Genomic DNA, 15,628 nt, shown 5'->3' on the forward strand with positions numbered 1-15,628 from the left:
TTTAAATCTTCAAAGAAAATTGATGATGTGTGTGTCTTGCTATTTTTAGTGCGTAAAGCGAATCAACAAACACTAGATTAATTTGTTTTGAAAATCCTTTATCGAGTATTCACAAGAAAATAGTATGTTTCAAAATTGGAATATTGGCTAGGCAATTTCATTAGGTATATAACTATTGTATGCCATGGCCCCCACATCTCGAAGCGGGCCCCCAGGCCAGGATCCTAGGCGCCCCCCCCCCCCCCCCGCCCATCGCTAGGGTATAAGACAGTGGGACTTTTTACAGAATTGTTTTCTAAATGTTGTTTCAGGTAAAATTAAGGGTATTCGGTGTATCTTTAGCGAGTTTTATTTCTATTGTTGAATAAATCCACTTGAATTATGGAGTTGTCGAATATCGATACACATTAATCAAAAATTGCATCACGCAACTAGGCATTTTAAAATTATAAGAGTATACAAATAAAATAGCGCCGCAGGCGACTTTTTTCCACGTTAGGGCAAAATAGTGATGTGTGTTTATCTTACTTATCAGGTCGACCCGCCACGCCGCCCCCCCCCCCAGAGCCCTGTCAGCCCCCCTCCCTTGTGGGGGCCATGTTGTATACATAATATGATTTGGTTATGAAATCGAATCGCACCTCGTTCACATTCCTTACTGAAGAATATTATTACTACAGGTATACCTATTTAAAAAAAAATCGATACGTGTTTGCAATGGTGTTTTAGTACTTTCCTAGTTTGTAGTTTTTTTTTGTAGATAACATTAATTAGTAATTATTTTTTTCATTGTGAAGCAAATAAATTTTATAATAATTATTTAATTTACTTCCAATACCGTTCGAGTCGCGTCCGCGAAGCAGTGAAAGGGGGGCAAGGGGAGCACAATCCAACCACGACCAGCTGTTTTTGCTTGCAATATTCCTTCCATCAAAACTTCGTTCGCGTCGGCTGTCAGTTTATAAAAGTTTGTCTTTGTGGTTGTACTACAATCGATTTGCGAGCATTTCCATCGACAAAACACGCGAATTAATTCAATAAACAACAATAATTCCTTTCGAAAAAGTTATAAACTATTCACAATGTGACGTATCGAAGTAAACAACGGTGAAAGAAAGTTTTTATGTGACGTGAACTGCCACCGATAATAGTTTTCAAAGATCGAGCTCAATTGTTTTTTTTTTTTTTTAATTGTCTTATGTTTATTAAATTTAACGTTTCTAGGTTATTAAATTTATTACCATATCAAAATATAAAATGAGTTAGGTGCAGTAATTTATAACGTGAATGATAAACTTCTGCATTATTATATATTGAGGAAACTAATAAGTAATGTAATAAAATAATAAACCTTGAGTTGAATCATTAAAAAAAATTGTGTATTTTTTGTGTCCAGTGTAAAGACTTATGCATCTACAATAAAAATTATCTAAGTATGATTATTGAAATAATCTGTGAATCGTGATTACAAAAATAATACGACAGTAATTTGCAGTGAAAACGAGAATACTTCTTTATTCATTAGCATTATTTGCCGAACCGATTTATATTACATTTTAGAATCTGAAGTTGAAAAGTTATCGAATTAGCCATTTTATTGCGAGAAGTTGTGCTGTTGAATATTGCTTGTGATTGTTTTGATGACAGTTGGATTTATTTTCAATCTGACAGTTCAGCAGCCCTTGGATTAAGTTCGTGTTGTCACTGGTAAGTTTATACAAAAAACACTATCTACTGTTTATTTTATTAACATTTGTCCTACTGTTTCTGCATTTACGTTACAAATGTATTGTTATTTCAATTATGTAGGTACTATGCGGGAATAATTATTGTTAACAGTGGCATAGACAAAAGGAGGGTTGCGAATTATTGCGAATCATAAACAATATGTACAATAAATAAATATTGGCAACAGACACAAAATTTTACTGTTTTGTTTGAATTAGCAGAGACTCTAGGCTGCTTGTTCGTGGTCAATGAAAAAATATGTTTAATCTAGGTAGGTAGGTATGGCATCTCTTTAATCATCACGTGAGTAAAAAAGAGACAAATTGTGTCCCAAATACAACAAAGGCTGAGAATAAAATTAATAAAACTGGGAATCATTCACAATGTAGTGGTATCACGGAACATTTGAGTAAGGTCCATACTTTGTCTGACCGCTATCGCTGACAGTGTTTAAATCGCTCCTGTCGTATCGGACTGTCTCGCTCGGCCTCCCTCCAAATCTTTGTTACCTGCTCAAACTAGAAAACAATACAATGTAGAACATTTTGCATTGAATAAAATTCAAATTCAATTTGATTTATTTTCCATACTTAATGTAGGGGACATCATAAATTAAACAGTATAGTCAGAAGAGTAAGTAGAAAAATAATAAAAAAACTTTCATTGAAGTTCACCGAATGAGCTAAATAGATTCTATTATGACAATTATTAAAACAACGTCTAGCTAAATTCACTTTTTCGCAAGTGTGGAATGGCGAAATTCTCATTTCCACATACCTAGGTATAAGCTAGAAAAAATATGTAGCCAACTGTAGATCACAATATTCTAATACTTACTGCTTAGCATACTCCCCACCCTGCATAACTTTGAAGGGACCTGCACGTTCGTTACGCCACGGTATACGTCCTGAATTAGGATGTGGAGAGGTGATGGTAAGTCAAGGAAAAGACGTGTTCTTTTCCACATTACAGAAAGGTTACGTCATATTGTCATACCTTATTATTACTAACATAATGTCATACAGTGTAATCACAGATCCATACACTATCTTCTATTAATATCTACCATCTGGAAGGTTTGTTAAATGTAAATAATATGATTCGTTGAAGATTTTGTTAGTCAAAGACACAGAATTGTATAATAATTATGCATTCGTCATGATTGTGGATGATATCCATTTCCCTTATGTGAGTGCAGATAAATTCAAACCGCTGAGCATATCGCTGAGATCGCTGTATGGATTGACGCTTGGCCGGTACGATTCTGTCGTGAAAAAACAAACTATTCAGAGAACGCGATTTTGCGCCAGTCCTTATCCATATCGACTGTGGAAAGGCAAAAGGATTTAACCCTCACTTTTTGCAAAGTAGGTTTTATTGAAAAATAGCATTGCACACAACTAAATACACGTTCTGTCTAAAGGATGTAAGCTGCAAAATGCCAAATTATTATCAAATTTTAGCTTTTAATTTTTAAAAAAGAAGGGCGTTTGAAATTTGCGTCCAGGTAAAAGGATTTATTCCACATCAATGACATTATTAGTCATTCAAGTAATCTTTTACGGAAAGGAAAAAGGCGTTATGCATCTTACGTTGCAAATGTATGAAAAAAATGGTAGTTTTACTTAACTCTGCCGGCCGACCAGGTAAGTTATGAACCAGAAGGAAGACTTAAGCCACATACATTTCTCGGTCGGTCGTTTGACAGTTAACACGGATTTGGACAGTCTTTTCATAAAAAATCATTTAAAGTTTAAGCATTGAGTGAAAATGGTAACAGAACGAAGCAAAATGATTCTTGAAATGTGTGGTGTTAATATGGACGCAACAAATAATCCCGACAAGAACTGTTAGTGTTTAAAATTACATCTTGAAGTTTTTATATCACACACGAGAAGAGCTATTGTAAATTCTATCTATATCGGTATGAAATGGCCTGTTACAACTTATATTGTGTTTTAATTGTCGATTATCGATTAATTGATTTGACGATTTCATAATATCTGAGAAAAGTAATACAATATTTGCTAATTCACTTAAAACACCGCCGTGCGATTTATAGGTTATGTGATGTGTCAAAAACACTTCTCAATTGAAATTATTTTCAATTTGCTTTAATTTACGATTAATATCATTGTAATAGACTAATATCATTATTATGCACTGTTTTATGTTAATATATTATAGTAATAACATAAATAGCATGTAAAATGTATGTGTCTTACTCCAAATATGTTAATACCTACCTAATTTTTAGTCAGGTAAAATGACTTAACCCTCATTTTTATTAGTTTTTCTTCAATAACTTCATTATTTAATTATAGATTGGGGGAAAAAAACACCAAATTATTAATCATCATGCACTTCAAGTTTGTGTCTATTTTATATTTAGACTTTGGCCCAAAATCATTATCAAAACGTTTTTTGTGCCTCCTGTAAAATTTGATTAGTGTGGATTAACTCCTTTTGCCTTTCCACAGTCGATATGGTTTCGTTTTTATTTGTGTGTCCTTTAAAACCCACCGCCATACTAGCTAATGAATGAATCACGCTGATTATTAGATAAACAATGCCTTCAACTATTAATTACTTCCATGTTTTTTTCAACTTAATTTTATTCGATAAGGCCCGTTGCAGACGGGACACCGGTGTCGCGTTCGTATATAATAAGAAGGCCTTTGTATTATGTTTATGAACGCCCAGAGCTAATGAGTCAAAGCGTGTCCGGTACACTTTTCCATCGGTCGCTACGTTCTCAAGCCGACGATACACATGTTTTTATGACCGCAGCCAGTTTTATGTTCTAATTTATATCGCGAAATTATGCGTTGACTCATTAGTTCTGGGCGTTCATAAACATAATACAAAGAGCCCTTTATTCGAATACAAAGGCCTTCTTATTATATACGAGCGCGACACCGGTGTCCCGTCTGAAACGGGGGTTATGGTTTCTGCTTTACTCACTAGTGAGGTAAGTAAGTATACGTACCTGTTAGTAGCTTTCCCTACAGGTAATTTAATTAATGTAATTATATTATAATGTGTACCTGAAATATATAACATTTAATTAGGTACCTGCCCAGGGAATAAACTACCTATTCCACCGGGTGTTAAATAGTTATTAATTTTGAGAAAAACTTTTACGTAATAAGTTAACTAATTAAGTCTCTCCATATAAATCAAATAAACCCTTTTCTAAAAAGTTTCTTATGAAAACTGACTTATGTGAAAAATTACTTTTTTTGCTGACTTTGCTGACTTTGCTGAACATATTTGCTGACTGAGTCGATTTAAAATAAATTAAATTAACATTTAGAAACAATAATTTAAAATTAAATCCTACGATTGAGATATTGTTAATTCACCATCGTCCTAGTTGAGGATTGTTTTTTACGTATTGCGTAATTGTCGACTTTATTTATATATTTTCTAAGGTTGTCGAATTCAATTTAATTATGTTGTTATTAATCCATTTTAAGATCAATCACATGATTATATTTCCAGGGCTTTGAATTCGGTGCTATTGCATGTATATTTTTAAGAAAGAAAAAAACTTTGAGATTCATTCTCTCATTTGCGTTACTGCAGTTTGGGTGTTGCGTGCGATTTACACTCAAATGAAATTCAGATTGAATTCTAAGAATTGAAAAGCCCCATATTACACAGGTGGAAAATAAGTACAAATAAGATGCAGGTAATATATTTGTGTCAGCCTGATTTTATTTGGCATTTATTGAATGTCAAATAAAAGTACTAATTTGAGATTGTAATAGATAATAAAAACATTGTAAAAATATGTAAGTGGAAATATTGATCGTAAAATCTTGTAACTTCGCAAGATTAGTACACACTCACTTGAAAATTATATTAAAAAATTTCACCAAATTTATTTTACAGTGTAATGTTAAACACACATCAAAGTACCTATATGTATTATGAAAAAAACGATTGAAAACTGCGGGTGTTTTAGGAAATGAAATATGGTTCTATTCTCAATTTTAGAACGAAGATGTTTAATACAATAGCTATAATACAAGCTTCGAAGTTATGTTACCTACGTGATTAGTATATAGTACTTACTCCCTCAGTAATCCGCCACCCCAAAAACCAGACAAGTGTTCAATTAGTGAAAGCGGCGGATTACAGTGCATAACATACAAAATATGGTCAAAATTAAAACAGGTATTTCGTAAAAATAGTTTAGTACTAACTAGAAAATTACGGTTTTATTTATAACTACTAACTAAATTATACATATTTATAAACTAAGTTTATTAACTAAATATTAAACATTAAATCACTTGACACAACCAGTTAGTTATTCAGTGAGGCAGATATTATTGAATGGCTTAGGATTCCTGGCTTTCCCTATGACCAAAAGCTTCAGATTAAGTGTCCCGGTTGCATTGGAGCTCGGCGTAATTATTGTGATGCGGTCCTTGGGCACTTTCCTCCCTGGTACATTACTTTCTTCGCGATGTACATTACGAAGGACAAGTTTCCAAACTAAATCCGTCTCATCTGCGTTGTATACTTGGACGCGGCGGACTACTGAATTTGATTATCGAATACCGGCGAATTATAGAGCTTGATTTTGTGTTTTCAACTAGTAAAAATAACAGCGGATTATTATAGTAGTTGTCGGATAATCGAGCGGCGGATTACTGAGAGTGTACTTCGTGTGACGAGGAAAGATACGGCATCACAATTTCCTAAATACCCTATCATACAAAGTGTACGTAATGTTCAGACTCCTATCCTACCCGATATTCTTCTTTTTCAACCTTTATAAAGCACTTATGCCCATTAAAGCGCGAATTAAATTGATGTGCATGTCACCTACATGACGCCTACTGTCACGCTGTCGCAGCGACAAATTTAGTCTATGGTTTCTTCATTTTGCAGAATATTATGAACGATCACCATCTCTGTAAATTCACTGAAGAATGACACTGATGAAGAGTGCCAACTATAATGTATTAGTAATTTGAATTATTGTTTAATTATTCATGCTAATTTCAATTATTTTAACAGTTTCTACGTGTGCGTACGTTAAAATTATTTGCGACATGACATCCATAGATTATATTTTCAAAAGAACCCAACCTGCAGACCATAGATAAAAGACAACATTCTTATAGAAAATACATAGCGCCAACAGCTAAAAACAAAAAAAAGTGATTTTGACATGACAGTCGAAAAGTGTAGGCATGTAGAAGATGATTAAAACGTTCATTGAGTCATGCAGGTGTCGATGCAGTGCAGTTCGTGGTTGCAGTGGTTCAAAATGTGCAACGGGATGGGAGCGTCAGTCTGATAACATTTTAAACATCGAGAAAAACGACAATTCACACTTTTTCCAGTAGCGGCAGGTTACTGTGACGTCACGTGATAGTCCGCGACATGCACCATAATATAATTCGCGCTTAACATGCAGACTTTGCGTTCGCGAAAACATACGTTGAACGTAGTAGTAAAATTGTAACTTACCCCTCTCAGTTATCACCGGTTGGACGCAGCTGCGATTCGCCAATAGACAATCGCGTGCTAAAGTAACCGCAATATTCGATATGGTAATTATATTTATTTATTTTGCAAGGCAGTTTGATGACGGAGAAAAAATAATAATTCAATTGTGTCCTATGCACGAACATCAGTGGATTGTCCTCATTATTGTGGACATCAATTATTTATTCATTGCAAGTACCTTATATTATAGATATTTTATTTTTATTGGATATTCATGTCATTGTTAGTAGCTTTTTGTAAACGTTTAATTTATAACAATGGTTTTATAATCATTATAGATACATTGTTATGCATAGGTACCTACATATTTCAAACTTAGAGACCAAGATCCTGGATGGGAAGAAAAATGGTCCTATTACAAGTTTGCTAAAGTATGCCCTTGCAATACAATAATGATTAAGGCCTACCGCACATCATACCTAATAAGTGACATGACGTGTAGTTGCTTATAAATACCTACCACCAGTGAACGTTCATTGTTAGAATCGAAGCGCAGATTATCTGAGGATGGAGAATGCAAGCAGTAATGTTCATGTTCCACCAAAATGAAGCTCCTCTTCATGATTACATCTGTAATCGAAAGCTGTTAGGTATGTTACGCAAAACATTTCACCGTGGCACAGTTCTCTGTGAGCTTTCTTATCGGAAAGAGACGACCGTATACGATACGATTTCCAATTTTATTAGATTCAATATGAATATTAATTCAATTTTCATAGTTGATTTTGGCAAAATTCATGAATTCAAGAATGAAAACCTAACCTAACGTAACCTAACAAATAATCCGGTAAGTATATCAGCTACTTTAAAAATTGTTTGCTGCTGGCTTCCTGTAAAGTGTAAACCGACAAGAACCGTGTTGTATTTATAAATGAATTTTATGTCAATAGGTAGGTACCATACGACCCAAAGAGTTTTGACGGTCTTTAATATACGGCCATATATTACCGATACAACATTCCACGGTGAAGTGTGATACGGTGAACTACATACGTACAAGTTTCTGAACACGATCTTTTTAACACAGAACTAGAGGTGAGTTGGAAATACTACCACCACTACTTGCGTACTTGCGTACACAAACCAGTTTGTGTACGCAAGTTTCGGATGAAACTACCCATACTCAGTATGTATGGCCCAATAAACTTATTCCAAAAAACTTGTGATGGTATCATCGCGAGTCGCTGTTCTGTGCACTCGCCAGTTGGTAGACTTTCAACACTATTGACATTAAATGCGCGCGAACGAGATAGCACTTGAATATATATTATTTTAATTTATTAGTCTATTGCGTTCGAATGTATGAATAATAGGTCATAAATTTTGTGTCGCAGCACAGTGGTGAGATGACGCACAGGCTTAGGCTTGTTATATGACCGCTCAAAACATGTTTAAAATTTAAAAAAATCACTGTTATTAATTTTTGTTAACAAGAATATTGTAACCTAACAGAAAAACAACTCATAAATTTAAAATGTGTTTAAAATTTTATAATGAATGAGACTTTTCGACAAGCGGAGCTCAGCGTATTTTTAGCGATTCTATTGAAGCCGATACACAGTCTGAGTTCCCTGAGCCGATATGTATTTCAAATACTAATAAGGAGTTGGTTTTAGTTTCAGTTGAGTATGTAACTTTTGTCGCATACGCACGCCAAACGCTCTATATAGTATTCCAAATACTAGTAAGTATTTTGGAACAAGTTTCTATGCTATGTTTTTTTTGGTAGTAAGTATACTGAGTCTTCAAAATTGACCAGTTTTCCCATCTCTACACAGAACCATTTTTTTTTTAATAAGTACATCGCAGGCGTTGAATCTAGCCTTTTCACACTTTAACAGATCTAATTTTCTCATAAAAACGTTTAATATTACAAGAGTATCTGGTATCGTTATGCTAAGTATGTAAATTATTGTCCAGGATTATCGTTTGTTGGGAAACTTTGAAATTTTGACACAATGTGAATTCAGTAAACTGGGCAATTGTTCACTTATTACAGTTAAGTGTTATTTATTTGGACAGGTATTGGTTATACTGTTATTTATATAGGTATTGATTATACAAAATGATAATAGAATTGCAGTACATAATATCATTAACTGATTAAATAAAATGGAAACTTTCTCTCCCCGGTTGTGTATTAACTGCTGCAAAGCCTAATCAATTTATTATGAGTTTTGGATTCGCATTTCGACAATATCTCTGGCAGCATTTTGATTATATTGTCAACGGATTATGAAGAAACTTATGAATCACTTTTCAAATAAGTCGGTTTTTTTTGTTACCGGTTTACATTTTAATATTTGGGTCAATTTAATAATTGGCTATTAATAATTAAATTAAATTATACGTGGGAGAGTAGGTATAACACATAATTATTAATTTTTACATGATTTTCAACGTCACCATTTTACGAGTATATTGTGCTATAAATAACAAGCGCCTTAGAATATTTCCTTAAAGCGTCCTTATGTTTAATGACGACATTGACGTTTGTAGGATTCTATCGTAAATTTAGTTTAGTAAAAATGCTATATTTTTGTTGTTCGCTAATGACTTGAAACTCTTTTTGGAAGTTGTCACCTTGGACGATTGTCGTCAGCTCCAACTTGATATAGATAATACTCGTATATTAGATTGGGGCAGGCGTAACAAACTAGAATTCAATATTGATAAATGCAATCTTTTGTCGTTTACCAGGAGTGTTGTTTTTCCAATACTCGATGCATGACAGAGTTCTGTCACGAATATCATCTCTATGGGATCTTGGCATTACGTTTGAGAGTAAACTGACATTTATTAGCCATATAGTTACCATTTGTAACAATGCGCTTAAAATGTTGGGCTTCGTCATGCGTACTTCCCGGGTCTTTTCGGATGTTACGGTATTAAAACTTTTATTTAATTCTTTAGTTCGAAGCAGACTTGAGAGTGGGTCTATTGTTTGGGCAGTTGAAGTATAGCCTTATGGTGGAGAGGGTTTAGAAGAAATTCTTGAGACTCCTTTACTTGAGGTTGTATGGATACTATCCGTGGCTTTATCCAACTGACTTTCTATTAGGTATACTTACATACTGCAGTCTGCAATTTAGAATAAATCTTTATTTAGCTACGTATTTTTTTCGACTTATACGAGGTATAAATGAGAACTCTGCCATTCTGGGCAGTGTTGACCTGTGTGTCCCTGATAACTATCTTCGAAATAGAGAACATCAGTTGTTTATACTCCCAAGGTGCAGAACCAATCTGCCACTGGTAATGCCAATTGGGAGGGCGATAACTATGTTCAACGAAATTGTTTCGGATGTTGATATATTCCACCTACGTGAGGATGAGTATAGGTGGACGTTGTTTTATAAATTCTTAAAATATGCTCCGCTTAACTCATCCGGTGTACTTCCTTGTACCTATCTAATTTATATTTTTTGTATTTACACATTTCTACTGTTTAATAACTTAATACTGATTTATCTCTTTTTTTATGTAATACTGTTTTATATTTATTTGTTTCTAAGTGTCATGTTGTGAATGTCTTAAACTTATAATCTGTAATGTCCACAATTTGTTAATAATAAATAAATTGAAATAAGTGACATTTTCTTCCGACGTATGATGCTACAAAAATATACAATATGCCATGGTGGCGAAGACTCCATAGTAGGCGATTATTTAAAGCCTACCGTCTTAAGATAAACAAATTTTAATTGCATATTAACGTATTTAAATAATAACTTGATTATTTTATATTCTACAAAAGTAATTTAATTTGACAACGACAGCTGTCGTATATGTAGTTATGTATTATAAATATACACAGAACCATCTGTCAAAGGTTAACAGAACAATATGCCACACCGCGATATCTCGTCAACTATTGTATGTATATTATTGTGCAAGAAATGTAGATTTTTTTAATGTACTTTACCTCACGTGACCTCAGAATGTTTATCGCAATGTATGATATATGATAGGCTCTGATGGTTAAGCCTAAGATCTTTCCTATTGATCAGTAGTAATATCGTATTATCTACTTATTTTATGTATTATTTATTATATTCTACACTGGAAAAAGCGCAACCAGTTGATATTATTTTCCAGAAGCTTTTTATCTTTATTTTTAATGCAATGTTATCTATAAAAACGTACACATCAGTATTTAGGTAGACGTCCAAAAACAAATAATACGTATGTAGATCCACGAGGAAAACAAAAAAGTGTATCGCAGTGAAGTGATGGCAGCTTGCCAAGCAAAACGCTCTTGACGTCCAACAGTCTGTCAAATGGACTGGCCCACCTCCAAATATACCAGTCATTGGATATACACCATGCATGCATACTGTCAGCATCGCATTGTTATAATAAGCATATCTGTATGTAAAATAAAAGTTTTTACAAAGTGCATGCGCTGGAAAATGAACCAGATTGGACTCAGGGATCGTTCTTTGAAACTCCATCCATTCTCACATATGATCGGATATATACCTACACATAGTTGATTTCAATTAGATAAAATGAATATAGTTGATTTCAATTAGATAAAATGAACATAGTTGATTTCAATTAGATAAAATGAACATAGTTGATTTCAATTAGATAAAATGAACATAGTTGATTTCAATTAGATAAAATGAACATAGTTGATTTCAATTAGATAAAATGAACATAACGTTGGGTACTACTTAAGGCGATACTTCAGTGAAACGGAAAATAGTTTTCAACTATAGGCGCGACGAAATTTTGGACTCGGTGGCATTCGGAGAGCGAACGTCGAGGTGTGAATACGTCAATTTTGTGATGGCAACGGGGGTATTAATTCTTAAATCGTAGAAAGATGACTAAAAACGTTACCCATTTACTTTAAAAAGAAAACATGTCAATGAATTTATTATTATTGTTACTAATAGAATATACGTTAAAGTGCCCACCACCACCCGTCATATATGCACGGCCGTGGATATGCACGGCCGCTCTAAACAGAACATTAAATGGACGCATGTTGGATTTATATGACAAATTATATTTCGTTCGGCATGCGTCATTTGCACCCGCGACCCGCAATCCACGCATCGCCTAGCCACGATATTTTTAGACCATGCCTCAACTGAGGTATAGCCTTAACGTCAATGGCCTAGGATAGGTAGGTGTATTGCGAGTTGGTCGCTAAATTTTAATGGAAAACAGTAGCAAAATAAGAGGATTTTTATTAAAATATTTACACCTACAACCAACAATAGTGTGTAATAATTTGCATTCTTAATCCAAGGAAAACAAATAATTATGAATGAAAAAATGTGCACAATTTTGTCATATCGCCCAAAATATACCAATTCTATTATCGTTTGGTTTAGGCAGGGTTTAATTGATTTTCAAAAACTAACTAACACCATCTGTACATTGTAGTCTTAGTTCAATATAAATTAATACGTATGATTAACAAAGTTTAACGTGCACTTTTTATGACGGATCTTAAGATCCTACCTCTACCCTTCACTACTGCTATATCTAGATACGGCGCTATTCAGGAGTACCATATCAGTGGATACCAGAAAACCTGGACTGGAATGAGGCTATAAAGAAAATGAGCCAAAGTATCTGGATAGATTTTCACCATATGGCATCATTAGAAAAGGGGAAATGGAGTAAGTCTATTCTACCATCACCACGAGAGGTGCCCTGGTTTGTAGAGTCTCCTTTGACGAGGAATGAGCTTAAGTTAATACTGAGGCTAAAAACAGGGCACACAATCGGCAAAAGATTTGATTTCCTCATGGGAAGAAGCGAATCGCAGCTCTTCGATGAATGTCATATTTTAGAGGACATTGTACATAAGTATAGCACTACAATGCACTAAATATGAACTTCACAGAGTACAGCTGCGAATTGTGGATATCTATGAGAATGTCGACCAATTGAAGGGTGTCCTGGCGGTGGGTAAGACGGAAGAGCGAGGCAAAATTGTAAAGTTATTTAACAGAATAGGAGTGAAAACCTGATCGACGGATCCCCTTCTAGAAGAGAAGAGGAAGAGGCGATATGACAGCGAGTCGCAGTCAAAGCCTCGGTAAAATCACAAAAAAAAAATCTAGATACGGCCAATATCTATATACACTGGGCTGTAGTGCTGATAATCATAGTTGTAGGTACGTTAACCACGTCATCAATAATGCAGTCAATCACAGTTTAGGTCAGATTGACAGAAGCCGTAAGCAGCCTATTCTCGAAATTCTTGCGACGAAGGCGTGGTCGAATGGTGAACGTGCTCTGACTCCAAAACGCGGATTTATCATAAACTCGAATGCCGGATTGATTATATTATTTGGGATTTAATTTAATTTTGCTTTGACCGCGCGAACGAATCTGTTGTATAGAAATTATACATTAATCTTGCAGTGCTCTCACGGAGAATTAATTATTTTTTGACTGTTAAATCACACCGTTTTACGGTTTAATTTCGCCAAACGGGCGGATGATTAGTCAGTCAAATCAGTACTTCCATAGTCATGACTAAATATCGCGTGTGTGGTTCATATTATGACGTAGCATTGTGCCAGGAAATTTAATAAGTTCGGAAAATGTACGCAAAATATGTTCCTAAACAGTTTTTATACAATGTTCATTTGTTCACCAACAGATGTATCTTGGTCTAGATTCGGCAATTTAGAATAAATCTTTATTTAGCTACGTATTTTTTTCGACTTATACGAGGTATAAATGAGAACTCTGCCATTCTGGGCGGTGTTGACATGTGTGTCCCTGATAACTATCTTAGAAATAGGGAGCATCAGTTGTTTATTCTCCCAAGGTGCAGAACCAACCTGCCACTGGTAATGCCAATTAGGAGGGCGATAACCATGTACCTACAACCAAATTGCTTCGGGTGTTGGTATATTCTACTTGCGTGAGGGTGAGTTTAGGTGGACGCTATTTTATAAATTCTTAAAATAGAGTCTCCTTAGCAACTTCGGTCTACTTCTTTGGACTACTATTATAATAGATGTATAATTGTATTTTCACTTCTTTTGTATATTTATGTTATGTTATCATTTTTATCCCTTTTATTACTTTTTTCTTTCTTCTTTATAATAATATTGCATGCCATGTTGTGAACGTCTTAAACGTACAAGTTGTAATGTCCACAATATGTTAAAAAATAAATACATTGAAAATAAATTGAATTGAAAGTTAAGTTAAGTAAATATTAGTGAAGTGAGAACGTAAAAAGGCGCCTTTACTCGTGCATAAACATGACGTTAGACTTTGAGGATTTGTTACTGTTTCCACGCGATTACTTCACAGATAAATTAACGAGTGGCTGTCACCAATAAGCCACGTTATGTAATCTATAATTAAAAAGAAAACAAAACTATCCCGGGCGTCATCTGCAGATGTTTCAAACGAAACACGTGCCATTAATAATTAATAATGATTGTCAAGTAAAGGTTTATATGTTTTAATCTCTATCTAGTCTATACATTTTATTGATACCGTGTTTTGGTCGAATTACTGACAGATTTTTCTCAGTCAAGAAATAGATCTTCTCCCGGTTTACTTTTGTCATATATATTCTCTTATATTATTATACTAAACTTCTCCTGTGTCTGAAATCTCCTATCGGAAGTCGGCTACCGTCATCATAATGTTCACTTATTGTCTCCAACCAGTACTAGTTCAATGAAACTGCAATTGCTCCAATCACAGATTGATGCTTGTTTGACTAATAGTTGAACGAATTACTATCAATAATTTAATGTGTCACGGATTTGAATGAGTTTGTTTACCAGTCCGCTGGAGTCAGAATATCTACTGAAACTTTCGACATCTGTGTACCCCTTATATAATTTTCGTAACACTGAGTACCCCTCGTCAAAAAACAATTGCATGTACTTTAATAACAATCAAAATATATTTATCTTTTCCTTTTTTAGTACATAAACAAAATAATAATAAACGAAAAATAAAATTCATTCATAATAAAATGTAAATAAAAGTTATATTATAAATAATATTCATTATAATCAATGACAAGGATGAAATTGTTCATGTTGAGACAGATCATCATAATTTGGTTCCCTGGTTGTTAATTTTAATCTGAGATGCGGTTCCACATCAAAAAGCCTGTTCGTTTTTTGACTTAATGTCTACAAATGCTGAAAAAGCAACTTCACATAGATATGAAGTTGGAATTGGCAAGATGTATTTCAGGACTTTCTCTGTTAAGGCTATACCTCAGCTGAGGCATGGTCTAAAAAGATCGTGACTAGGCGATGCGCGGAATGCGGGTCGCGGGTGCAAATGACGGAAGCCGAACGAAATATAATTTGTCATAAAAGTTCAACATGTGTCCTTTTTATGTTATGTTTATTATTATATT

The 15,628-nt window shown here is 34.2% G+C and overlaps 1 protein-coding gene across 2 annotated transcripts in view; it reads left to right on the forward strand.

Annotated features, from left to right (window-relative positions):
- Positions 1-956: 956 nt before the first annotated feature.
- Positions 957-15,628, forward strand: part of LOC147070026 (uncharacterized) — a 259,354-nt gene continuing 244,682 nt past the window's right edge. For both annotated transcript variants that reach the window (XM_085949958.1, XM_085949959.1), the window contains exon 1: positions 957-1,707. The gene's annotated coding sequence lies outside the window, so the exon portion shown is untranslated. The remainder of the gene's footprint in view (positions 1,708-15,628) is intronic.

The sequence above is a fragment of the Rhyacophila brunnea genome, unplaced genomic scaffold (assembly GCF_057557595.1).
Source record: "Rhyacophila brunnea isolate RB1 unplaced genomic scaffold, BYU_Rbru_1.0 scaffold_22, whole genome shotgun sequence".
Classification (NCBI taxonomy): Eukaryota; Metazoa; Arthropoda; class Insecta; order Trichoptera; family Rhyacophilidae; genus Rhyacophila; species Rhyacophila brunnea.